The sequence below is a fragment of the Cupressus sempervirens genome, chromosome 1 (assembly GCF_028749045.1).
Source record: "Cupressus sempervirens isolate cs-2001-9-10 chromosome 1, ASM2874904v1, whole genome shotgun sequence".
NCBI lineage: Eukaryota > Viridiplantae > Streptophyta > Pinopsida > Cupressales > Cupressaceae > Cupressus > Cupressus sempervirens.
Window position 1 is genome coordinate 358,358,241 of NC_143118.1, and position 26,921 is coordinate 358,385,161.

At 39.0% G+C, this 26,921-nt stretch overlaps 1 pseudogene; it reads left to right on the plus strand.

The window, feature by feature from the left end:
• LOC149577734 (type IV inositol polyphosphate 5-phosphatase 7-like) lies at window positions 1–26,586 on the plus strand (annotated as a pseudogene).
• Window positions 26,587–26,921: the final 335 nt, after the last annotated feature.

The following is a 26,921-nucleotide window of genomic DNA, read 5'->3' on the forward strand; positions in this document are numbered from 1 at the left end:
ATGGCATTTTCTGATGACAAGAAGAATAGGGTATGTTTCATTAAACATTCTTGCAGTATTGCTCAGATAGATTGATCAACATGTTTTAATCTCTACCACTATGTAGATAATGAAATTGTTTAATCAACATTTTTTGGTGTTTGATGTTTGTGCAGTGTTCATGGCCGAAGTTGGTAGTTAGAAAATGGTTGAATATAAAGTCAAAACCAGAGGAATTTCATGCTAATGAAATTATTGAAGGTAATCTCATATCTAGTAGGAAGAACATGTAGCTGAATTGCAATAATTGTGGCTCCCTCTGTATTTGGCGGTCCTCCATTGAATGGAGAGTTGTTTATCTATTCCTACATTTTTTGCAATTTCTGTGGTAGATAATTAAAATTTTCTGTAGGGAGATATCAATGCAACTGCTCTTAATGAAAATTAGTTTTTTCTCTTTTGAGGACTTTATAGAATTTGTGCTAAAAGTGGGTCTTTCGAAAAAAATAAAAATTTAGGGCTGAAATGTTATGAATCATTCAAAATCTTTACAAATTACAAGTCATTTCTTTTGGTCTTTGTGTAGCTAGCTTGTATGATCAACTTATCATTTTTTTTGTCAAACATGGTAGAAAATATGTTGGCCAAAAATTCATATAGCACACTAGGAAGACAACAACCAGATATATCCTACAATACAAAGATGCAAGATCTCAGGTATCCCATTGAACTCATTTTGAATTCAGCTGAAATTGATAAGCCATCTTTCCTATGACAAAGTTCAAAAGCCTATATAAACTCAGAGATACTTGTAGGAACATGAAATGTAGGAGGTGACCATTTATTTTCCTACATGATAAAATAGAGGTAACCTTGAGTCTTTTTGGGTTGCAAGGTATTTGTGGGAACACAACATGTGGGAGGTGAAGCACGCCACAGTGGTCTCAATTTGGATGAATTGGTGAAGACATCATCAGCTCTAGCGGATATCTACATTTTTGGGTATAGACCAAATATATTTATTGCATTCTAATTACTATATAGATTTGATAATATATTAAAATATGTTGAATTCTCCTTTTGCATACTCTAAACTTCAATCCCTTCTACTATGATAGTTTTCCAAGGAAGAAAAAACAAAATACCTACCTTAGAAACAAAACCCAATGACTTTTGGCCATATGTTTTTTGTTTATGTCTAATGGTCGAGTATGGCCTATTGTTATTTCTATTATTTGGTTGCTAGACTTGAACTTTTAGTAGTATTATGTAGTTAGCCGAAACCTCTATAAGAAAAACCTATTTTATTTAATTAAAAATAGAACCCAATGACTAGGCCAGACTAACAATGAGTTTTGGATTTTGGGAAAAAGGAAAAATGCCTTCTCTTGTTCGGATAGGAAAAATAGCATATTATTAATTTGATTGAGGTGTGTGAGATTGTTATTATAATTTTTTTTTACATTTCATCACATTTAATTGCAACTCAATAACACACATAACATATTTAAACATTTTCTTTTTAATAAGAGACTAGTAGATTATTTGGATTTAACATGGGAATTTTAGATGTTAATAATTGTTGTTACGGTTTCCAATACTATAAGAATAATGTGGTTTTGTAACTGATTTGTTTTTCCAAGTTCTAGGAAATCATCCCTTTAAATGCAAGAAATGTGTTGGGTGTAGAAGACAATGGCCCTGTTGCAAAATGGTTGGCCCATATTTGTCATACACTGAACAAAACTATAAATAAAAGAAGTAGTTTTACACCTTGTTACACAGATGAAACAACAGCTTTAGAGGATCAACTTTCTAGTTCTAATTCTGATTATGAAGGTTCTCAAGGGCATAAGAATTTTGATTCATTTGGCTTCATTTCATCAGAAGATGAAAATAGATTTGATGGGAGAGAATCACCTTTATGTAGCCCAATATCATATAGCTCATCATCAAACACATCCTCATCCAACTCAAGTGAGATGGATTACAATTTCTATTCAAGTGATGAGTCAAATTATTGTTTGGTGGCTAGCAAGAAAATGGTTGGCATATTTTTATGTGTGTATATGTGAAGTGATCTAAGACAACATATGAGAGATTTAAAAGTCTCATGTGTTGGTCGAGGGCTAATGGGCTACCTTAGAAACTAGGTAAGAAGAGAAAAATGACTTCAATGTTACCATAACAATCTGCTAAAAGCTCATATGAAAAAGAGGGCATTTTCTAGTGTAAAAAAGTTTTATATCTTGATTTGTCTATACACATCACATAATTTCTTACTAAACAGATAATGTAAATGGTTGTAGGGTTCTATTTCAATCAGCATGTTATTCAATCATACAAGCTTCTGCTTTGTCTGTAATCATTTGACATTAGGGGAGAAAGAAGGTGATGATATATTGAGGAATTTTGATGTGAGGGAGATCATAAAGAAGACACACATTCCCCAAACATACAAGATTCTATCAGAGAAAAACCCAAAAAGAATTTTGGAGCATGAGTAGGTTTCAACAATGTATTCTGATACTTTCTATTAGATTAATAGGTCATAGTACAATTTGTTTGTAGATTTGATTTTGTGTGTTTTTTCAACATCAATTTTTTGGATCACACTCTCTGATTCATCATCAGAATGAGGGAGTGAATAATTTTGATAATGAATTATAAAATATTCTAAAAATATATACTTTCTTAAATCCAGAAAGCAAACAACCTATATTTTAAAAAAATAGATTGTAGAAATCATATAATATTAGGTTTAAAAAAAAATTGAGGAAGCTTCAGACATATATTTTGTTTTTCTCTATAATGCACTGCATTAGCTTTGTACAATATGCTATCTATATAAATTTGGCTTTGTGATTTTACTTTGCAGTCGAGTTACTTGGTTTAGAGATTTGAATTATCATCTTGCACTTTAGCATGCTGATTATAAAGATCTCATGGAAAAAGAAGTGGGAGACTCTATTGGAGAAAGATCTGGTAGTTAAAAATTTTCTATATCATGGAATGATTAATGAGGATCTAAATATATAGTTTTAAGTCAATTTCATACTTTATTGTTTCATAGTGCTTAGTGTAACTTAATTTTTCATCAAAACTTTATGTTTGTCAACTTAATCAAGTCTGGTATTTTCCATGGCAACTTCAAATCTAGAAAAAAATAGGACACATATTTGAAGGATGGAATTAAGGGAAAATATCTTTCCATCCTACTTACAAGTATTGCAGAAATTTAGACCAATATGCTAGATTAAATCCTAGATCAAGGAACAAATGGTACAAACCAGCATGGTAAGTGTAACTTGACATATTTTTATGGTTTTGGTCTCAAGAAGAATTAGGGATAGAAATTCATTATAATAATAATGAAATCTGAACAAAGAAATGAGTTTCAATAGAGTAGGATTTGAAAATGAGCCTTAAGTTTGTTTTTGATAAGAAAAATAGGTTTTGTAGGGATTCTGAAACACAAAAGTTGTTACATATCAGAGGGCTATAAAATAAAACAACAAAAGCCTAAAAATAGTTCTATGGCTAACCGAAAGGCTAGATCAAAAGACATCCACGAAGCCAAAAACAAAAAAACCTATAGATACCAAGAAAAAGAAAAAAGAAAAGATGAAAATTGATAACCCTTTGCTTACTCCTCCATCTTCCTTTCAAGGTCCTACATAGTTTCCACTGCTTCATAGGCTTTCTGAAACTCCTCAACCATTTGCTCCTAGTTGTTCAGGATGACCCGATCCAAGTGGTTGTTTTTTATGTTCATAATATTTTCCTCTTCCATCCTGGCTTCAGCTTTGTCATTTTCCTTATTTTCCTCCAAAAATCCCTTGGCTTTTAGCTTTCCAGCAAGAGAAACAATGTTTTTGATTAGGTAAAATAGGTTTTACAGGGATCTTCAAACCCAAAGTTTTACAACAAAAAGAGTTTTAAAAAAAATTCTCAAAAAAAAAACAAAAAACTACCTCAAAAGGCCAGAGACAAAATAAGGCCCGAAGCTAGTGACCAAAAGCCAGAGAGGAAAGGATAGGCGAGCAAGCTAGTGGTCATCCGTGTCCATGGCCTGCAAGATTTTTGCAGCATCATTATCCTTCTGATTGGCCACACCCTCTTGAATCCTAGTAGGAGTGTTCATCTGGTTCCCCTAATTCTCCTGGTCACTGGCCTCTTTCTGAAGAACATCCTAGTTGAATCCTTGCTTTGTGTTCTTCTTTGCATCCCTTTCAAGGCCAATGGTAGTCAGATAGTCCCCCAAATTGACAATGTTCTCATTCAAGGTGTGAAGGGTGTCCACTATCTGTTTGGTGATTATCTAGTGGATAGAATCCAGCCTTTGGACCTTCTGCTCAAGCTGGGTGAGCCTGTCATCATGATGGTCTCTGGAGACCTGACCTCTATCTTTATCCTAGCTGCCCAACTGGTCATTTCTTCCTCTGGCATCTTGGTCCTTGTCAGTTCCCTAGTTGTTGGGTTGGTTGCTTCTATCCTTCAGAGCCTCAATTTCTTGAAAAAGCCACTTAATGGATTGAAAGTTGTCAATCAGACTATTCTTTGCATTGTTTAGGAATTTGAAGCCAGTTTCATGCACATTGTTGGAGAGAACCAAAAGAGTAGGGTCAATGGGCTCATTGTATTGGGTGCTTTTATCAAGGTCCTCCAGCACCTAGATTTTGGCAGGTAACCCAAACTGACTTTGTCCCCATAGAAGTTCCTCCAGACCCTCCTCTTATTCTTTCTAATAACTTGCCCCCCTTTTTCAACCATGATTTCAATCATCTCCTCCGGGGGTGAAATGGAAACCTCCTGAGGCGAATTGGGCTGGGTGGGACTGGGGGGCACATCAACAAGGTTGTTGGGATGTTCCTGGGGTATGACCTGGTTTACTTTACTTTTCTTGGGGTTATCCTTGGCTTCCATAGGGGTCACCGCCTCCTTGTCATTTTCTCTCCCCTTATCTTCTTCCATCTCGTTATCCTTCCCCATCTCTGTATCTTCCTCCTCAGACTTTGTAACAAACTCCAATTCATCATCACTGGCCTCTTTCACCTCCTTGAGATGAGGAGAGGGGGGGATTGGAGGAAGAGGTCTGGGGCTCTTCCTCCTAGGGATGCGGGGACCATGGGTAGCGGGGGTAACTTTGCAAGGGATGTCAATTTTCTCTTATTTCACTTCAAGCTCATCCCCAGAATCAGAACTAGCGATGTCCTCCAAAGCATTTCCCAAAACCCTAATGGTTTTACCAATAGTGAGGGTTTTCAAGAACTCATAAACCAGAAGCAGGAGACCCTCATGGAGGGCAGGGTTTTTAATAGGGCATTTCTTGAACCCCTCTATATTCTTGGCCATGGAGGTGAAAATTTAAAATGGAAGAGAAATTTTCACTTTGTGTCTAAAATGATTTAACAGGACAAAATGATGAGTCCTGATTCTATCAAACCTGGTGATGCAGGAGCATCCAGAGGTATAAGGGCAATCCTGCGTCACCCAAAAAATGTACTTAGACTTAGTTTCTATTTTATGTCTTTACATTTTTGGATACCCATTTGGCTCAAATAAAGGTTCCAACTCTCAAAGTTCAACTATCAGTGCATTTGAAAATCCCGAAAAAATAGGAGCATGCAATTTGACCATCATTTTGGTGACCTAGAAGGTGCAACTTGGCTAGATGAATGTAATTGACATTTAGAGCATTCTAGAAAAAGAACCAGGTCAAAAGGCCCCACGGTTTGAAAGTTATCGCAATTTTTTGGGTTTTGGAGACCTCTTAAGAATGCTTCAAAGTCAAGTTCGGGGCATTAAATGAACTCGAAAAGGGTCAAAAAATGGGGGACGAGCAAAGCTTGTCCATAGGGCTATAGAGCGCTTCGAGAGCTTTCCGAAAATGTAAACGATTCGTCAATCGGAGCTACGGTTCAAAAGTTATGCCTCCCGGAAGTTCGACTACCGTTTCTGGATTCTTCTAGATTTGCACCGACTTCTAACGCGGCTTCTGGAACCTTCTATTTTTTCGGTGGATGCCTACTAGCACTTTCTAGAATGTACTCCTAGTCCTTAACCCTCCGGGGTCTATTTAAGGAGATTTTGGCATTGTAAAAAGGCAGTTCGGATTGGAGCTTGAGAGGGGGTGCTAAAAGGAGAAATATTCTCCAGATTATTGCTATTGTAAGCCCGCAGGGCATGTTTTGAGTTTACTTTCTCTGCACTGTTTGTACCAGATTATTTTCTCAGTTAATATAATTCCCCCTTTCTATTGTGTCTATTCTGGTTATTGGGTGGTGTGTCTCCATCAAGTGGTATCAGAGCAGTTTTCCTGAGTGTGTAGACAGAGTGTCGACTGTGAGGCAGTTTGCACCAGGACTGTGTGGTTGTGGGTTCGAGTTAGAAGATGCCTCCACGAAGAGAGCATGGTGGAAGGGCCAGAGCTGTTGATCCTAAGGAGGTTAGAGCCCTCCAGAGATAGGTACAAGCATTGCAAGAGGAGCTTCGTAGAGGAGCAAATATTGCCGCAGATGACAATAGTGAGGATGACAATGAAGAGGAAGTAATGGAAGTTGACGGGGAAGTTCTGAATCCTATAGAGGAAAGGCTTTTTAGGGCCATTTCTAGGTTTGGGAAAAGACCTACAATTGAAGTGGGTATATTTTTGGGAAATTTGAAACCAGATGAGTTGATCGATTGGATCAATGAATTGGATGAATACTTTGAATATGAGGATATAAGGGACCCAGATAGGGTTAAGTTTTCAAAGGCCAAGCTAAAAGGCCATGCCAAAATCTGGTGGCAAGAGATTCAACTGGAAAGACTTAGAAGAGGAAAGGAGAAGATCACAAGATGGGATCGCATGGTGGACAAATTGAAGAAGCAGTTCATTCCTGTGGACTACGAGCTTGATCTATTTAAGAAGATGCATGGGTTAAAGCAAGTAGGAAGATCAGTCCAAGAATATACAGAGGAGTTTTACCGACTCCTAATTAGAGCGGGGCATGCAGAAGAAAATAAGGAGAAGGTTGCTCGTTATATCAGTGGGTTACGACCTAGCATCCAGGAGGAATTAAGTCTGGTAAGAATGACCAGCGTTGAAGAAGCATACCAGTTTTCCCTACAAGTTGAAGAGAAGCTGAGTAAAAGGTTTGAAGGAAGACAAAGAGGGCGCGGTCAAGGAGGAAGGGGAAGCGGTAGATCATCTGGAGGCCGCAATGAAACTCAAAAGAAAAATGAAGATGAGGGTACTAGCAGGAACCAGAGGAATGAGGGTTTCAACCGCTCCCATGATCAAGACTTTGGAAATCAAAGAGGAAGAGGTAGAGGACACGGGCAAGGAAGAGGAGGCTTCCGTGGTACCTATTTCCATTGCAATGAAGAGGGTCATTGTGCCTTTGAATGCCCTCAACGACAAGGAAGGACAGATGGGAGAGCTGAGGGCCAAGCTAGGGTTGCTCATGTGGATGAGGATGCACAATCATCACATTCAGAGGATGCAGAAAGAGGAGAGACCTTGGTAAATGAAAGAGTCTTACTAAGTGGTGAAAATGAACTAGGACAACGGAGGAGCTTGTTCCATACCAGATGCAAGTGTGAGGATAAATGTTGTGATGTGATCATTGATGGTGGTAGCACTGATAACTTGGTATCCGAAGAGATGGTCTCTAAGCTGAAGCTCAAGAGGGAGAAACATCCCTAGCCCTATCGGATTTCTTGGGTAAAAGATGATCATAAGGTCCTGGTAAGTGAACAATGTTTAGTAAAATTCAAAATTGGGAGTTACCATGATGAAGTTCTTTGTGATGTTATTTCGATGGATGTTTGCCATCTATTGTTGGGTAGACCATGGCAGTTTGATAGACATGCAATACATGATGGACATGCAAACATATACTCTCTGACAAAGGATGGAGTTCACCACAAATTGAAGCCCATGAAAAAGGAAGGTGAAAAGGTATGTAGCAGTGCTAGGATTTGTCTTGTTGATGGAAGGAAGTTTTTAGATGGCATGAAACATCAGCGCATGTGCTATTCTTTGATTCCTAGAAAAGATAAAGAAGGTAGTAGTGAAATACCATTAGAAGTTTCAGATTTACTAGGAGAATTTGGAGATATTATCTCTGATAATGTTCTAGATGGATTGCCACTAGTAAGGCAAATCAGTCATCAAATAGATCTGATTCCAGGAGCTAGTTTGCCTAACAAGGCTGCTCACAGGATGACTCCTACTGAAACAGAGGAGCTAAATAGACAGGTTCAGGAGTTGTTGAGGAAGGGCTTGATTCGAGAGAGCCTGAGTCCATGTGCAGTACCTGCAGTACTTGCACCAAAGAAGGATGGAGAGTGGAGGATGTGTACAGATTCTTGAGCTATAAATAGGATAACCATCAAGTACCGGTTTCCTTTACCAAGGATGGATGATCTTATGGACTGCTTGAGTGGAGCTCAGTACTTTACAAAGATAGATCTGAAGAGTGGCTGTCATCAAATACGGATTCATGAAGGAGATGAGTGGAAAACAACCTTCAAGACCAAGGAGGGTCTTTATGAGTGGTTAGTCATGCCCTTTGGATTGACAAACGCCCCAAGCACCTTCATGCGGCTCATGAATGAGGTACTTAAGAAGTTCTTGGGAAAATTTGTTATTGTCTATTTGGATGATATTTTAATTTTCAGCAAGACTTTGGAAGAACATTTACTACATATTTGTAGTGTCTTTGAAAGGCTAAGGGAAGAGAAACTGTTAATTAATCTAAAGAAGTGTGTCTTTGCAAAAAGGGAGTTAGTCTATTTGGGATTTGTTATATCACCTGAAGGTCTCAAAATGGATCCAGAGAAGATAAAAGCCATCTTGGAATGGCCTACTCCAAGGTCTGCTACTGAGGTAAGATCATTTCATGGTCTGGTTAGTTTTTATAGGAAGTTTATTAAGAATTTCAGTGGCATATGTGCACCACTAACTGATACAATAAGAGGGGATAGAAAAGAGTTCAAATGGACTGCAGCAGCTGCGAGAAGTTTTGAATTGCTGAAGAAGAAGGTGACTGAACAGCCTGTGTTATCACTTCCAGATTTCAGAAAAGTATTCCAGGTGGACTGTGATGCTAGTGGTAGCGCTATTGGGGCTGTATTAAGCCAAGAAGGTAAGCCTATTGCATATTTTAGTGAAAAATTGAATGATGCAAAGAAGAAGTATTTTGTTTATGATCAAGAGTTCTATGCAATAGTTCAGGCCTTAAAGAAATGGAGGCATTATTTATTGCCAAAGGAATTTGTTTTGTATACTGATCATCAGGCATTACAGTACCTAAATAGCCAAGGTAAATTGAATCAGAGGCATATGAAGTGGGTAGAATTCTTGCAGAGTTATACATTTGTGTTGAAGCATAGAAGTGGAAAATCTAACAAGGTTGCAGATGCATTAAGTAGGAGACAGTTGTTGCTTACAACAATGCAGGTTGAAGTAGTTGGGTTTGATGAACTCAAGAATTTGTACCCCGAGGATCCTGATTTTGCTGAAGCATGGAAAGCTTGTAAAGAACCTGTTGCTATAGATAGAACCAAGTGGTTAGACTATTTGATTCAGGATGGCATGTTGTTCAAAGGTAGTCAATTGTGCATTCCAAGGAGTTCCATGAGGGAAAATCTGATTAAGGAGAAACACAGTGGAGGGATGGCAGGATATTTTGGTCGGGATAAGACCATTGCCATTCTTAGAGAACATTATTTTTGGCCTCAAATTACACAGGATGTGAAGAAGTTTGTACAGAGTTGCCAGGTTTGTCAAGTGGCCAAGGGGTTTAGTCAAAATACTGGCCTATATCAGCCATTGCCTGTTCCATCAAGGCCATGGGAGGACATAAGTATGGATTTTGTTCTTGGATTGCCAAGGACACAAAGGGGTAATGACTCAGTATTCGTGGTGGTTGATAGGTTCTCCAAAATGGCACATTTCATTCCATGCCACAAAACTCATGATGCTGTCCATATTGCAGACTTGTTTTTCAAAGAGGTGGTAAGACTACATGGTCTTCCAAGGAGTATAGTTTCTGACCGAGATACTAAATTTGTGGGGTATTTCTGGAGGACATTATGGAAGAAGTTGAGAACAGACTTGAAATTTAGTTCCACGCATCACCCACAGACTGATGGCCAAACAGAAGTGGTAAATAGAAGTCTGGGCAATTTGCTGAGATGTTTAGTTGGAGATAAGCCCAAGGGATGCGATTTGATTCTACCACAGGCAGAGTTTGCTTATAATAACTCTGTAAATAGGAGTACTGGAAAATCACCATTTCAAATTGTATATGGGAATAGCCCAAGGACTGCACCAGAATTGAGGAAGATAGAACAAGGGGAGAGAACAAGTGCTGAAGCTGAGGAATTTGCTGAACACATCAAGCGTCTACATGAGGAGGTTCAAGCACACATTATCAAGATGAATCAAGAGTATAAAGCTAGGGCTGATGCAAGGAGAAGACATAAGGAATTCCAAGTAGGGGATCTTGTCATGGTGCACTTACGAAAAGAAAGATTTCTAGTTGGTACTTACAACAAGCTGAAAATGAAGAAATTTGGCCCCTGCAAAATTTTGAAGAAACATAACTCAGGAAATGCATATGAGGTGGAGCTGCCAGATGGTATTCACATTTCTCCCATTTTCAACATTGCAGATTTGACAGAGTATCATGATGATGGTGCTGACGAGGAGCTGGTTTTAGAGCCATGCCCAATTCCTGCTTCTAAGAAGGAGGAGATAGAAGACATTCTAGATCATCGTGTGGGTAGGAGTACCAGAAATAGGCAGTATGAAGAGTATTTGGTCAAATGGAAAGGACGACCGATCAAAGACTCAACTTGGATTTCAGCAGCTGAGGTTTCCCATTTGGGATTTCCTCTACCATCCATAAAGTGACAGGGTCACTTTTCAATCTACCCTGGGTGTCTAATGCAGGAGCATCCAGAGGTATAAGGGCAATCCTGCGTCACCCAAAAAATGTACTTAGACTTAGTTTCTATTTTATGTCTTTACATTTTTGGATACCCATTTGGCTCAAATAAAGGTTCCAACTCTCAAAGTTCAACTATCAGTGCATTTGAAAATCCCAAAAAAATAGGAGCATGCAATTTGACCATCATTTTGGTGACCTAGAAGGTGCAACTTGGCCAGATGAATGTAATTGAGATTTAGAGCATTCTAGAAAAAGAACCAGGTCAAAAGGCCCCACGGTTTGAAAGTTATCGCAATTTTTTGGGTTTTGGAGACCTCCTAAGAATGCTTCAAAGTCAAGTTCGGGGCATTAAATGAACTCGAAAAGGGTCAAAAAAGGGGGACAAGCAAAGCTTGTCCATAGGGCTATAGAGCGCTTTGAGAGCTTTCCAAAAATGTAAACGGTTCGTCAATCGGAGCTACGGTTCAAAAGTTATGCCTCCCGGAAGTTCGACTACCGTTTCTGGATTCTTCTAGATTTGCACCGACTTCTAACGCGGCTTCTGGAACCTTCTATTTTGTCGGTGGATGCCTACTAGCACTTTCTAGAATTTACTCCTAGTCCTTAACCCTCCAGGGTCTATTTAAGGAGATTTTGGCATTGTAAAAAGGAAATTCGGATTGGAGCTTGAGAGGGGGTGCTAAAAGGAGAAATATTCTCCAGATTATTGCTATTGTAAGCCCGCAGGGCATGTTTTGAGTTTACTTTCTTTGCACTGTTTGTACCAGCTTATTTTCTCAGTTAATATAATTCCCCCTTTCTATTGTGTCTATTCTGGTTGTTGGGTGGTGTGTCTCCATCACCTGGGGTCAATAGTGACATATTCAATGATAATCCTGAGAACGTACCTGCAGAACTTTTTGATGGACTCAATGTCATAGAAGGTGTCAATCTTGACCAGTTTGCTTTTCTCCTTATCATCATTGACAAAGTCATTGACAGCACTGGCAGACATCTTCTTGTCCCTGTAGGAGTTCAAGCCATCCTGAGAAAGGCCAGTTACCTCCGCAATAAGACCCTCAGTGATTTGGTGGGAAACTCCATCAATTTTGACCCTGCCATTTTGCCAAGAATCAACCATAGCTTTAGTGACCCCTGCATCAAAACCATGAAGCTTCGCCATGTATTTAGTTATACCACCCTTCTGGAGCTTTCTCTAGACCTTCCTCTTCTCTTTCCACCTCACCGCTTCACCCCATGGCTCTCTTCTGATCCTTTCTCCTACCATTGCATATTTTGGCTCAACTAACCCTAATCAACTAGCAGTTTTGCCAAATTTAGAGTAGTAGAAGGTGCTGAGAGCATAAATGATTTTGCATTGGTTAATGGGTTTATTTTTGGCTTCCTTACGCTCGTGTCTTCCATACAAGTGATTATGAAATGGAGGGGGTTCTACATAACTCCAAATAATTCCCTTTTTAAAGTACAATTTAGCAAATCCTATCATCATTAAAGAGATGTTATGTTGGTGCCATGGATTTGCTCCTTTCAGATTAGCTTAGTCGTTGCCGCTGAAAAAACATTATTGCTTCCCCACATCATCATCGAGTTACTTACAACCGCTTCGTTGGTGAACCAGTCAGCGACCGTGTTAGCTTCACGATAAACGTGGATGACATGGAAGTTTTTAAATTTCCTTAGGTCTGATTTTAGGTCCTCAATAATGCTTTCGATGGTCCAAGAGGGTTTAGTGGCTCCTAGAATGCAATTTATTATATTTAAGGAGTCACCTTCAAGCCACAGCTGCTCAATCACTGAGGCCAAGGCCAACTTAACAATGAACCTAGCAGCACTGGCTTCGGCTAGATGATTGGTTTGGTGGCCAATAGGGGAAGAGATAGCAACAATGCCACCTCCCAAACTATTTCTTATGATTCCTCCACATCCAGCTGGCCCTGGATTCCCCTTGGCCACCCCATAAAAATTGGCTTTATGGTAGTTCTTAGGGGGAAAAGACCAAATAGCCTCCTGTCTTCTTTTGATGTTGTCTTCTTTCCTGGCTTTACTATTCCCTCCAACCTTAATGTCTCCTTCTCTGGTTATGGTATAGTTCTCTATCATTAGGCCTTTGATTTTCTCAGTGATAATAACCTCAGTAGCTTCCCTATCTCTAAAAATCCTATTGTTGCGCTCCTTCCAAATTCCCCAATAGAAGTGTGGGAGGATCCAAGAGTTCAATAGCTAAGATTTCAATCTTTGGTGGTGGCTTCTCTACTGACTAGAGAAATCCTGGATGCAAGATGGAGGGCACCAATTAAAGTCCAGGTTAGTAGTCAAATGGCTCCACACCCTGGAGGAGAAGGGGAAGTGGATGAACATATGATTAATCATTTCCTGATCTTTCTTACAGAGGCAACATCTATTAGGTAAGATTTGGCCTCTCTTGGCTTAATTATCCTGGGTGAGGATTTTATCTTGTAAGAGGAGCTAGAAAAAAAATGTTTATCTTAGGTGTAAGCCTAGGGATCCAGGCTTTGGCCCAATTAGGTTTCTCCTCTTTGCTCACTAGGGATAGATAGCCAAAGGCCACAGAGTAAAGGCCCCCTGAAGAATCTCCCCAAACTAAAGAGTCACCATTTTGGTTGGTGAAGATGGAATTCAAAGAGGACATTAAAGGCTTGAGGTCCTACGAAAGATCAGCCAAATTGTGCCATTCATTACCATTTCTATAGTTGCTAACCATCAAACCATATCTTCCAATACACTGATCAACCCACCTCCCAAAAATGGGGTGATTAATGAGGGGTTCTTGACATAGCCAACTATCCTACCAAAAAAAACTTTTGTCTCCCATTCCAACTTTCTATTTAGCCCTAGATTTTTCAAAGGGGAGGGCCTTCAAGATCCCATTCCAAATGTGGGATCTCGTCGACAGCTCGACCCCTTGAAATATGGAGATAAGAGACTGTCTATCCAGATATTTCTCATCCAGAATATCCCTCCAAAACCTATGCTTTGGAAGATGCACCAAGGATGTTTAGCCAAAAGGGCTTGATTAAGGTGAGAAATTTTTCTAATACCAAGACCTCGCTGGCTTTTGGGCTGGCAGACAAGATCCTAGGCAACCAGGTGGTATCTCTTGTGGTCATCAGTCCCTGTCAAGAGAAAATCCCTTTGAATCCTCTCCATTCTTTCCGCAAACTTAACCAAAATCCTAAAAAGACTGAGGGCATAGGTTGGGAGGCTCTGGAGAATAGAGTTAACCAAAGAGCATTTGCCTACTTGATTGAGGGTGGCCCCTTTCCAACCTACAAGTTTCCTGTTGAAGTTGTCTATAATGCTGATCCAAAAGGAATTCGAAGGTTTCGTACCAAGAGGTAGCCCAAGATAAGTCATAGTCAGGAACCCGATGCCACAACCCAGGATGCAAGAAATTTTCCTCTGCCTCTCCAAGGGGGTGTTGAGGAAGAAAATTGAACTCTTATCCAAATTGATAGCCTATCCTAAGCCTCTGGTGTAGGAGTTTAGAATTCTTTTGAAAGTCCTGGCCTCCTAGATAGAGGCTTCACCCCCCAAGATAGTGTCATCCACAAATTGCTGGTGGGTGAAAGAAGAGGGTCCCGAAGAAGGCCTTAGACCTTTCAAACTCCTATCCTAGATCTTTAGCTGGATGAGTTTTCCCAGGCATTCTACCAAGATAAAAAAAAGGATAGGAGAAATAGGGTCACCCTTCCTTAAACCCCTTGAGGGGGAGAAAAAAGGAGTGGGAAGACCATTAACTAGAATAGACAAAGAGGAAGAAGATACAAGCTGAGAGATGAGTTTGCATACCTGAGCATCGAGATCAAAGGCCTGAAGGATAGCAAAGAGGAAATTCCAGTTGACCCTCTCGTAAGCTTTAGAAAAGTCCAATTTGAGAAGGAACCCTCCCTTTTTACCCGCCTCTAGAGAGTGGATGACTTCGTGAACTGAGATGATGGAATCAAGGATCTGCCTGCTAGGGACAAAGCTAGTTTGCTGGGGTGAGATGATCAGGGGGAGAATGTTGAGGAGTCTAGAAGTGAGAACCTTGGAAATAATCTTGTAGAAATAATTGTAGAGGCTAATGGGCCTGAATTTGTCTAAAGAGTTAGCTCCCAAAATCTTGGAGATGAGGACAAGAAAAGAAGCATTAAGTTCTTTGAGCAGATTCCTAGCCCCAAAGAATTCTTGGACCGCCTTTACCACATCCTTCTTAACCACATTCCAATAAGTCTTAAAGAAGAAAGTAGGGAAGCCATCCGGGCCTAGAGCTTTATCCCCTAGGAGGGAAAAGAGGGCCTAGTGAATTTCCTCTAGGGAGGGGATAGCTTTCAGAAAGGAGTTATGATGATCTTGCAATAGGGGGGGATAGTTGCCAAAATATCCTCTTGATTAGACGTAGAGAGGGAAGGATCAGTTGTGAGAAGAGAGGAGAAGAAGCAAACAACTTCCTTCACTATCTCTTCTTCCTTTGAAACCAAAACCTGGCCCTTTTTTATAATAGATATCCTATTGTTAGCCCGATGTTTAAGGGTGGTCAGGTGAAAAAATTTGGTGTTATGATCTCCTTCTTTCAACCAGCTGACTCTAGATCTTTGTTTCCAATAAAGCTCTTCCTTAGATATGATGTTATGCAAATCCGAGAGGATAGCCTTTTCCTCCTACCTATTGTGATCATCATATTCAGAGAGCTAGATTTCTTCCTGGATAGAATTGAGTTGATCATTTTTCTCATCTTTCTCCTGGAAAATGTGGCCAAAGTCAGTTTTGTTCCAAGATTTAATGTTCCTTTTCAAATTTTTTAGCTTTTGGGAAACTCTAAACATAGCAATACCATCAACCTCAAAGTTCCACCAAGAAGATATTTTTCCTTCCAGCACTAGATGGGAAAGCCACATTTTCTCAAAGCAAAAAGGGAAGACCCTTTTACTAGATAGGGGGGTGACAGAGAGAAAGATCAAGGAGTAGTTGGAGCCCACCCTAGGGAGGAGGGATAATCTGCAAGAATGGGAAAGAAGCCATTCTAGAGATATGAGGGCTCTGTTGAGGAAAACCTGAATACTATCTCCCCCAACTCTCCTATTAGACCAAGTGAAACTTCCCCCTTGAAGATCCATATCCAAAAAGGCAAGATTCTGAATGAGCAAAGCGAGGTCATGCTTACTATCCTGATTCGAGGCAAGACCCCCCCATTTTTAAGCATTAGAGAGAGGTAAGTTGAAGTCCCCCATGATAATCCCTTTGTTAACATTGCAATTGGAGAGGATGTCGAGGAGCTTGACCCAAAAATAGTTCCTTTCCTTCTTGATGTTGGGGGCATATAGGTTAAGGATAAACTAGGAATCATTGCTATGGATGTGAGATACCTCACACAGAAGAGCATTGTAAGAGCTGAAAAGAGTAGATAACTTGAAGGCCCTAGAATTGTACAGGACTAGTACTCCTCTAGAAGCACCTTTTGAATCTGAGGCTTCACAACTAAAAGCTTTATTGAAGGATATCCTCTTAACCAAGTCCCTTTTCATTTTAGTCTCCTGTATCATCAGAAAGTCGGGTCTATGGTCTCTAATCATATTGTTGACTGGATCCTATTTATGAGCCCCATTTAGGCCCATTATATTCCATGAGATGACTTTCATTTCTTACTTCTTGAGAAATACTTGATAGTTCTCTGGCTCCCATCTACCAGGTTCCTTTTTGTTTCTTCTTGAAGAAGCTAATTTGTGTTCTTTCTTCCTGCTCCCTTGGGGGTTATCCCGACATCAACTTTGATCTTGCTTCTGGTAGACGCTAGAGATGAAGGAGGGAGGACATTGTACTAGTTCTTCTGGTTCTTATTTTTCTTCTTTACCATGCACCAGTCATCAAGGCTTACCATCGCATTGCTTTCTAACTGACCTTCCCACAGGATGATCTGGTCAGGATCTGTGTTTTTAATGAGAAAATGGAGCTTGGCCTCCAACCCTTTGGGAGTAGAAGTTACTTCCCCCTTTGACCCTAAAGGGGTCTGGGCATCAGTGAGGTTATGGGAAAGAAGCTTATCCTAGATCTCCTTAGCTTCTAGAGAAATCTGGGCTGGGGCTTCCTACCCCAAACTAAGCTGCTCTTTTGCTTCCAAAAGTGGAGCTTGCTCCTTTGCAGGTATAAGCTACTCTGTGGTATCCAAAGGAGGAGCTTGCTCCTCTGCATATCCCAAGGCTTGGGATTGGGGATTAGCCTACTTCTTAGGAGCCTCCATCAAGGCTAAGTCTAGCATCTCCAAGGCATGACCCTTCACGAGGGGGGTAGCACTAGCCTGCTCCTTGGGGGTGTCCTTCTTAGGAGTATCCTTCAAGACTTTGTCCTTATGGCTGACGGCCTTCCTCCCCTGTGCCGTAGAAAATTTGTGTCTCCATAGAAACTTTATCTCACCCTTACCTGAAGGGTGGGATGATTTCTTCTTGACTTGATCAGAGTTGACTGGTTCGGTGGGAAACTTCTTTGCCACATAGGGGCATTGGTGGGCCTTATGACCAGCCTTCAGGCAAGGGAAGCAAGCAAAGGGGATAGTTTCATAAATGATTTTTTGGTTATACACCCCAAGTTTAGAGTGAAGAACAATGAACTCAGGCATGTCTGTTCCTTCACTCACCCCAATGCATATGCGAGCATAATTGAGATGATTTTTAGAGGTAGAGATCAGATCCATTGAGAGGAGTTCCTCAAAGGTCCTCACAATCCCCACAAAGACGTCCTCATTCCAATATTCTAAGGGCAGTTCAAGTAGTCTGACCCACATAGGGGCTTGGACAAAGAAAGAATCATTCAAGCTCATTCTGAATGACCACTTGTAAAGCATAAGGGTAGAGTGTCCAAAGGCCCATTGCCCTTCACATAGAATGCTTTCAAGGTCTTCCAAGCATGAAAAGTTGAAAGACATGAAGCTTTTCGCCATTGCCATTACTGAGACCTGACCTTTGAGAGCCCATTTTTGTTTGATGAACAACCTAATATCATCAATGTTCAGTCTAGGACCCAAGAATCTCCCAACCAAAGTTGAAGCCATGGCTCGAATGTTGTGATCTACTATCTCATCCAGAATGGCTATCGCATAAGAACCTTTCTCAGAGTCTTGGATTATTTTAACAGGCAGGAAAGAGGACTTGCCTGAGGGTTTTACCCCAAATAACGAAGATCATTTTGTAGTTCCTAGCTTGTTTGGTATGGGAACCAACGAAATCTTAGCCACTTCCTTAGGATGGACAGCTGGGCCCCCCTCCATGCTTTTCAACTAATCTCTTGTGCCAAAATCAGCCAGTCTACCTCTATCTTGCTATCCGTGTTCCTACCCAAGGATTTGAATCTGGCCATCCGAGGAGATCTTGCCCTTGCAAGAATTTGAAATTTGAAAGCTCTCGCTCCCTCTGCTCCCTCCACTCCCTCCGCTCTCGCATCCCATAATTTTAGTTCAAGCAATGAAATAATGTTATCATTAAGAGAATTCAGAATATAGATCATCTGGTTTTCAATGTTATGGTTGTACTTTTCCAAGTTCTATATCCTTTTTTCAACCAACTTGATACCATCCCACTGATCTATCAATTTTCCTTGCTCAAACATTTTCCCTTAGCTTTCTAGTGCTCCCATTCTTTCTTTAACCTCCTCCAATTCATGGTAAAGCCATTTAATTGACCTAAAAAATTTAATCATGCTATTTATATCATTTTTAAGCAAGTTCATGCCCACTTACCTTGCATTATATATGATAGCCACCAATGTTAGATCAATGAGTTCCTCCATTTGAATCTTTCCCTCTTTTTCCTCAAGAATTTGGGGGTTCATGACTTCTCTCACTATCCCCATCTTAGAAGTTTTAACATTGAAAATTTTCCAAGCCATGCGCCTATCTTTTATGACTACCTCACCACTTCCATCATCCATTTTATCCTTATCATGCTCCTATGGAGGAATTGGGGAGGGAGGAGGGACATAAATCTCTAGACCAAAATCCATTTTCCCCATTGATTGAATGTCCTCAACCATCCTCCTCTACTTCTTTTTGGGATTTTCAACTAGCTCCTCCTTGTTTTTTTCATCCTGCTCCTTATTCTCCTCTTTAGTATCCATCTCATCTCCCTCCTTATTATACTCTTCATCCTTCTAACCCATAGTTTTGGACCCAAGGCCTCTGGGGCTTTTCTTGCACTGAGATTTAGATGAAGAAGGTGTATTCTTTGAAATTCCCCTGACCTTTTCTCTAGACAAGATATTATCTACCTCCTCCTCAAATCTTATACTCTGAACATCTTCCATATCTAAGGAGAAGTTAGAGATCCCCTTCTCTTCTGATGCAGCCACTGTATGAGACAGGGATTTACTTCTAGATTGAGCCTTAAAATGCTCATAAATAAGGAGAAGTAAACCCTCATGTAGGGCTAGGTTAGAAGTAGGTTTTTTCTTGTGCCCAAAAATGTTCTTGTGCATGGAAGTATAAAAATAAAAAGGAAAATGAATCTTAACCCCATAATGAAAATGATTGAGCAAAACAAAATGATGGGTTCTAACCCTATCAAATCTTGTAGCCAAATAAATATACTCAATAATGGCCCTTAGCACATACCTCCATAGTTTCTTAATCAATTTCATCTCATAGTAGGTCTTGCTTTTCACCAGTTTCTTTTCCTCTTCTGTATTCTTGGCTAAATCCATTACTGCATTCACCAACACCTTTTTGTCCCTATATAACTTCAATCCCTCATTTTGAATTTTAGTAATATGGAAAATGATCTCCATAGTAACTTGATATGAGACCCCATCCACTTTGACCCTACCATCTTTCCATGAATTTACCATAAGATTGGTAATCGTTGGGTCATACCCATGAAGCTTGGTGATGTAGTTAGCAATTCCACCCTTTTCAAGTTTCTCCCATACTTTGGTTCTTTGCTTCCATTTGTCCACCTCACCTACTAGTTATTTCCTACTCCATTCCCCTACCACCTTTGCGACCTGAGTGCTTTCAATTCTCATAAACACCATCCTCTATTTTCCTTCTTCAATCCACTATATACTCTATTGGAAACTGCTTTGTCTTTCCAAACCATTAAAATGGTAAAGGAAATAAACAAACCATAAAATGTGTCGATTAGACACTAAAAATGTCATTGGCTAGTTCATTCCATATTTACCGTAATTATATTTTCTTACATCCATACTAGAATTAATTTCCATAATTAACTTAGGATTTCACCCATACCTTCTTGGATCCTCTCTTGATCAATTAGGATTTTGTGCCTCCAAAATATTCCCTCTGGTGTTCCATATAATCAACTTGTTTTTCCTTATTGCTTCATTAGCAAACTAATTAGCCACAGAGTTAGCCTCCCTCTACTCATGACTAATATGAATGCAATCAAATTTGCTAAGAGTTGTACAAATTTTTTCAATGATATTTGTAATAGTCCAGGCAATCTAGAGTTCATCTTTGATACATTTGAGTATATTATTAGAAACCCCCTCTAGCCATAAATTTTTAGCTCCCACATACAAGGCTGATATAGCTATGTGGAGAGTAGCACTAGCTTTAGCAAAATGATTTGTCTAGAACCCCAAGGGGTAGGAAAGAGAAGCAACCCCTCCACTATGAAAATTTCTAATTATACCTCCACATCCTAAGGGACTAGCATTCCCTTTAGCCACTCCATAAAGGTTGGCTTTATGCCAATCCTCAGGTGGGAGTTTCCATTTCACCTCTTTTCTTTTGGTTCTTCTATCCTTTTCTTTTTCCTTATTATTCCTGCATTCCTCAATATCTCCCCCCTTTCTTATCTAGAAATTTTCCTTCGTGATGCTATTGATTTTATCTACAAGCACATAATTAGGTTCCTCCCTATCTCTAAAAGTTTGATTGTTTATTTCCTTCCACACTACCCAGCAAAAGTGAGGCAAAGTCTAGGAGCTTATAGCCTACAAATTAGTGCCTTTATACATACTATCCCATTGACAAAAAAAGTCTACAACATTACCTGGCTTACACCAACTAACCCCATACTTCTTCATGAGCAAATCCCAAACCTCCATAGAATATGGACAATGGATAAACACATGGTTAACCAAAACCAATTGATGTTTGCAAAGAATACATCTATTTGCAATATACTAGCCTCTCTTAGCCAAATTATCTAGAGTGAGAATTTTATCTTATAATATTAGCCAGGAGAACATATTAATCTTTGAGGTAAGGTCAAGCAACTAGGCCTTAGCCCAAGGAGGTTTCTCTTGCAAGCTCCAAAGAGAATTATAACCCAAAGCCACCCAGTAACAACCATTAGGACTATCCTCCCATATAAGATCATCCCTCTTATTGATCAAAATCATGGAATTCAACATCACCATTATCAGCTTGAGATCATTCAAGATGAGAGACAAGTCTCTCCATCCCTGGTCTATTCTAGAGTCTTTAACATACAATCCAAATTGCCTAATACAAATATTTACCAGATGTCATAAATAGGATTATTAATTAGAGGACCCTAAATCAACCATGCTAGAATAGGATGTCTTCACCATTTCCCACTTTCCCCTTGGTCTTAAAATTGGCTAGGTCTCTTGCCTTAAGAATACCATTTGAAATAACTAAACCATTTGGGATGTCAGAGTCATTGAGCAAAAACCTTAGGGAAGGCCTCCTAATATACGTCTCCACTAAAATGTCTCTCCATTCTCCTGTACTATTGAAAATGTGTCAAACCTACTTAGCAAGAAGAACCTTATTGAGATGTCTTAGTTTCCTAATCCCTAGACCCCCATAACTCTTGGGAAGATAAACATTATCCCATGCTAGAAGAGGGTATCTTTTACAATCCTCAAGACCAAACCACATAAAATCTCTCTGGATCTTTCCCATTTTATTAGCATATTTGGCTAGTATCCCAAAGAGTCTCAGGGCATACATTGGAAGATTCTAAAAAGTGGATTTCACTAACAGACATTTTCCAGCCTAGTTAAGAATGGTACCTTTCCAACCTAGTAGCTTCTTATTGAACCTATCAAGAATTCCATTCCAAAAAGAATCTAACAGCTTAGTTCCCATCTAGAGACCAAGATAGCTAGTTGAAGATTTCCTATTCCACACCCTAGAATCCCAACAATCTTCCTTTGTCTTTCAATAAGAGTATTGATAAAGAAAACTAAGCCTTTTGCCCAATTAATAAGCTAACCTGATCCCTTGATGTACACATGTAGAAGTCTCTTCATCACTTTAGCTTCCTAAACCAAAGCTTCCCCTCCCATGATAGTATCATCCACAAACTATTGATGGGTAAAAGAAGCTTTCCCTGAAGAAGGCTTGATTCCTCTTAAGATCCCTTACTGTCTTTTTCTCTGAATCATCCTACCAAGACACTTAGCCATTATAATGAATAGGATGGGGGATAGGGGATCCCCCTACCTTCAACCTTTCAAAGGTTTGAAGAAATTAGAAGGAGCTCCATTGCTCATAATGGCGAGTGAAGAAGTAGTAATAAGTTGAGAGATAAGTTTATACACCTCATGATCAAAGAAAAAAGCCTGCAGAATAGAACCAAGGAAAGTCTAGTCCACCTAGTCATAGGCTTTGGAGAGATCCAGCTTGAGTAGAAGACCTTCTCTTTTTCCTACTTCCATTGAATGAATAACTTCATGAACCATCATGATAGAATCCAATATATATCTTCTAGGGACAAAGCCTGTCTACTACTAAGATATGATTAAAGGAAGAATATTAAGGATTCTAGTTGTCAACACCTTGGAAATGATCTTATAGAAAGAACTAAAAAGACTTATGGGCCTAAATTGATCTATTGAATTTGCCCCTAAAATTTTTGAAATGAGCACCAAAAATAAGAGTTAGGTTCTTTAAGAAGACTACTGGCCCCAAAAAATTCATGCATAGCCTTAGAAACATCCTCCATAACCACCTCCCAATATCTCTGAAAGAAGAATGTAGGAAAACCATCTAGCCTAGGGGCTTTATCTGCTAGAAGAGAGAACAAAGCTTTCTTAACTTCTTGAGTTTTAGGAATCACCCTCAACATTTTATTGTGGTTTGGTTGAATTAACTTGGGAAGAGAAGAAATAATTTCATTCTAATTCTCCCTAGATAACATGGGGTCCTAGGAAAGGAGAGAAGAAAAAAATGAAATAGCTTCAGCAAAAATACCATTGTCTTGAGTCAAAAGAGACTGATCCTTCTTAATTATTCTAATCCTATTAATAGCTCTATGCTTAAGAGTGGAAAGGTGGAAAAATCTAGTATTTTGATTGCCCTCTCTAAGCCAGTTGATTTTGGACCTTTGTTTCTAAAGGTTCTCTTCTCTACTAATGATGTTACGAAAATCCATGAGAATTGTCATCTCTATATTCTTGTTCTAATCTTTATAACCTTCATGCTAAATAATATCTTGAATAGTACTAACCTTAATTGACAACTCCTCTTTATCCTAAAAAATATGACCAAAATTTGTCTTTTTCTAGACTTTAATATTATGTTTCATGTTGCTTAGTTTCTTTGCCACCCTAAACATAGTAGTCCCTTTCACCTCTATATTTGACCAAGAGGAGATCCTATTGAAAAGGTCTAGATGAGATATCCACATCTTTTCAAACTAAAAATGATATTTCCTTCTAGCCTCAAGAGAGACAATCAAAAGGGAGATAGGGGAATGATCAAACCAAACTCTGGGGAGAAGGGAAAGCTAACAAGAGAAAGAGTTTAACCAATTCAGAGAGATAAGAGCCCTATCCAAACCAACCTAGATGAACTAACTCCTAATTTACCTATTGGACCAAGTGTAAACCCCACCTGAAAGATCAACATCTAGGAGAGCCAATATATTTATGAAATTTGAAAGATCTAACTTACTATCCAAATTTGAGGCTAGACCCCCTAATTTTTCCTCATCAGAAAGGAGAGTATTGAAATCTCCCATAATAATACCTTTATTAAGATTACTATTGTGAATAATAAAGAAAAGCTTACTCCAATAATCCTTCCTTTTCCTCTTTGAGTTAGGAGCATACACCTTCAAAAGAAACCAAGAATCATTGCTATTCATATGAAACACTTCACAAAATAGAATATTGCCTTCAATACATATAAAAGTGACTTTAAAATGTTTATTATTAAATAGAGTAAGCAGGCCTCCCAATGCACCCTCAGAATTTGTGGCCTCACTTGCCATGTTGTTACTAAAAGAAATCTTACCTAGAAGATCCTTCTTCATTTTTGTTTCTTGGATCAACACAAAATCAAGCCTTTGATCTCTAATCATATTCCTTCCTACCTCATGTTTGTGGACCCCATTTAGTCCCCTTATGGTCCAAGATATTATCTTTATTTCTTCTTACTAGAGCACTCTAATATGGTTCTTTGGCTCCCATCCACCAAATTAATTCTTATCTCCTCTTACATGACTTGGCTTGAAGTCTTTCTACTAGCTAACTTTGGTTTAACCCCCACATCTAGTTTTCCATGGCTTCTGGTCATTGTTGGAGACATAGGGAAAGGATACCTACTATTCTTCTTTCTAGGCTTTATCTCACTCCTCTTGTTTTCATCAAGCCATTCCACTATCTTTGAAATTTTTCCACGGGAAGAAATTCTAACCATATCCAAAATCTGCTCTTCCAAATTAAAAGAAGTAGAATGATCCATCAATGGAGGTGCAGGAACCTGAATTGTTCCCTGATGATCTTGATTTTCCTCCATAACTTGCACATCTTTTTTTAGTCTTTTCTCCTCCCCCCTCTTCACTTGAGTGGGTATCCTATTATTTTCTTGTAGATGTAACACATTCTAAACCCTTTCCTCTTGATACGATGATTTAATAATCTCCTTGTTCAGCCCTTTATCTCCCTTTGTTAACTCACTTACCATCTCAATTACTTGGGGAGTTATCTACTCTAATCCCAACATTTCCTTTGCTGGGATAGCCACCTCTACGGACTTCAAACTAGGCATATTTGAAACCATTACTTCATCCTCCTTACCATCTTTTGCTCCATTTTGGTTTGGAAATTTCACTTCTTTTATAGGATTTTCCACAACCACCTCCTGATTCACGGGACAATCCTTGATTTCCTTCCTTTTCCAAATCTTTTTGTCCTTTCCAAATTTAGAAGTTTTTTTTTCCTATTCTTCTCTACTTTAGCCTTAGGACTTTGATTAGCCTTATGACTTGATTTCAAACAATGAAAGTATGCAAAAGGTACATTTTCATAATCCAGATTCTAGACATTCTCTCCAAGTTTTGAATAGAAGCACACAACCTTTGACATATCATCCCTCTCTTGGACTCTAATACAGATACGAGCATACATGAGTCTTTTTCTAGAAGCAGTTATTAGTCTATGGAAATAAGTTCACTAAAGGAGTTTTCCACTCCCACAAACACATCCTCATTCCAAAACTCCAAAGGTAGCTCTAGAAGTCTAACCCAAACTGGAGCTTGCACAAAAAATGAATCAATCAAATCCAACTTCGATGACCACTTGTGGAGAACCAGAGTCAAGAGATCTATAATCCATGGTCCTTCACACAAAATGTTTGATAGGTCCTCACTACGAGAAAATTCAAAAGATAGGAAACCCTTAGCCGTTGGCGTGATAGTGACATGTCCCTTAAGGATCCATTCTTCTGCATAAAGGATCTAACAATATCTATATTTGGCCTTTGTCCAATAAACTTACCCACCATGGTAGAAGCCATAGAAGCAATGTCGTGATCAAAAATCTCATCTGGAATGGCAATCGCACATGAACTCTTATCTAGCCTAGAGAGAATTTTGACTGGTGGAAAAGAAGACTTCCCAATTGGTTTAACTCCAAATAGAGAAGACCATTTTTCTGAAAGTACCCCAGGCAGACCCACCTTGGAGGATGGAAATGACTTGTCTAGATCCTTGCCATGGTCACATGGGTACCCATTTGCATTCTCTATCATATCTCCGATCTCTAAATTCCCTTGACAATCTCCACCCCCTCCTACATTCCATACCCTGGGCCATGTTTTTGATCCCTCTCGACTAGATGAATCTTACCCAGGACATATTTTGAATTTTGAAAAGCCATACTACCTTGACTGCTTCCCTACTACTCCCACTCACCATGTTTCCCCTTCCCTCAAGATGTTTCCAACACCTAGAAACTGGATTTCCTTCCTTGCCACAAAAACTGTGAGCCTTAAGTTTGTTGTGTTTCCTTGTTACCATCTATTCTTTATACATTTGCAAGAATTCTTATTGTAAAGAAGATGTATGATTCAAAAACAAGTTTTTGCTCTATGTATCTTGAAGTGGAAAGATACGTGATCTAAAGGTTGTATTAGATAGTTCAAAAATTGTGACAGTTTTCATACATTACTTATATAAAAGCATATAAATATTTATATATTTTAAATATTAATTTATTTATTTTATATTGCAGGTGTAATCGTATACTTTGGTATGGTGAAGGTATAAGAGAACTTTTTTATATGTGTGGAGAATCAAAATTTTTAGATCATCAACCTATATATTCAATGTTTATGGTAGAAGTGGAAATGCTCAATAAAAGAAAACTAAAAACTACTTTGAAGAGCTTAGATGCGAGATTCAAATTAGAAGAACTCCTTCTGAACACTTCAATTTCTTTGATTACTTCAATCTAAAAAAATAATTTAGTCATTTCATCATACACAATCTGCTATCTCTCCATTGAAATTTTTGACCATTGAATTATGAGGATAAAAAAACTTCAATGCTATTATACTAATATCTCTTTGATAAACATAATATGCAAAATATCTTTTATAAAAACTTACAAACTATTTTGTAGTTTTTCAATCGGATATTGTTAGTGTAATCACCCTTATGTAATGAGAAAAAGAATTAAACATTGCCAGAACTACAATGAGCCACTCCCCCAATACCACCAAGGCCTAAATTCTCCCAGGAAGAACCATTAGTGTTAATTTTTAGAACTCCATGGGGAGGAGGAATCCAA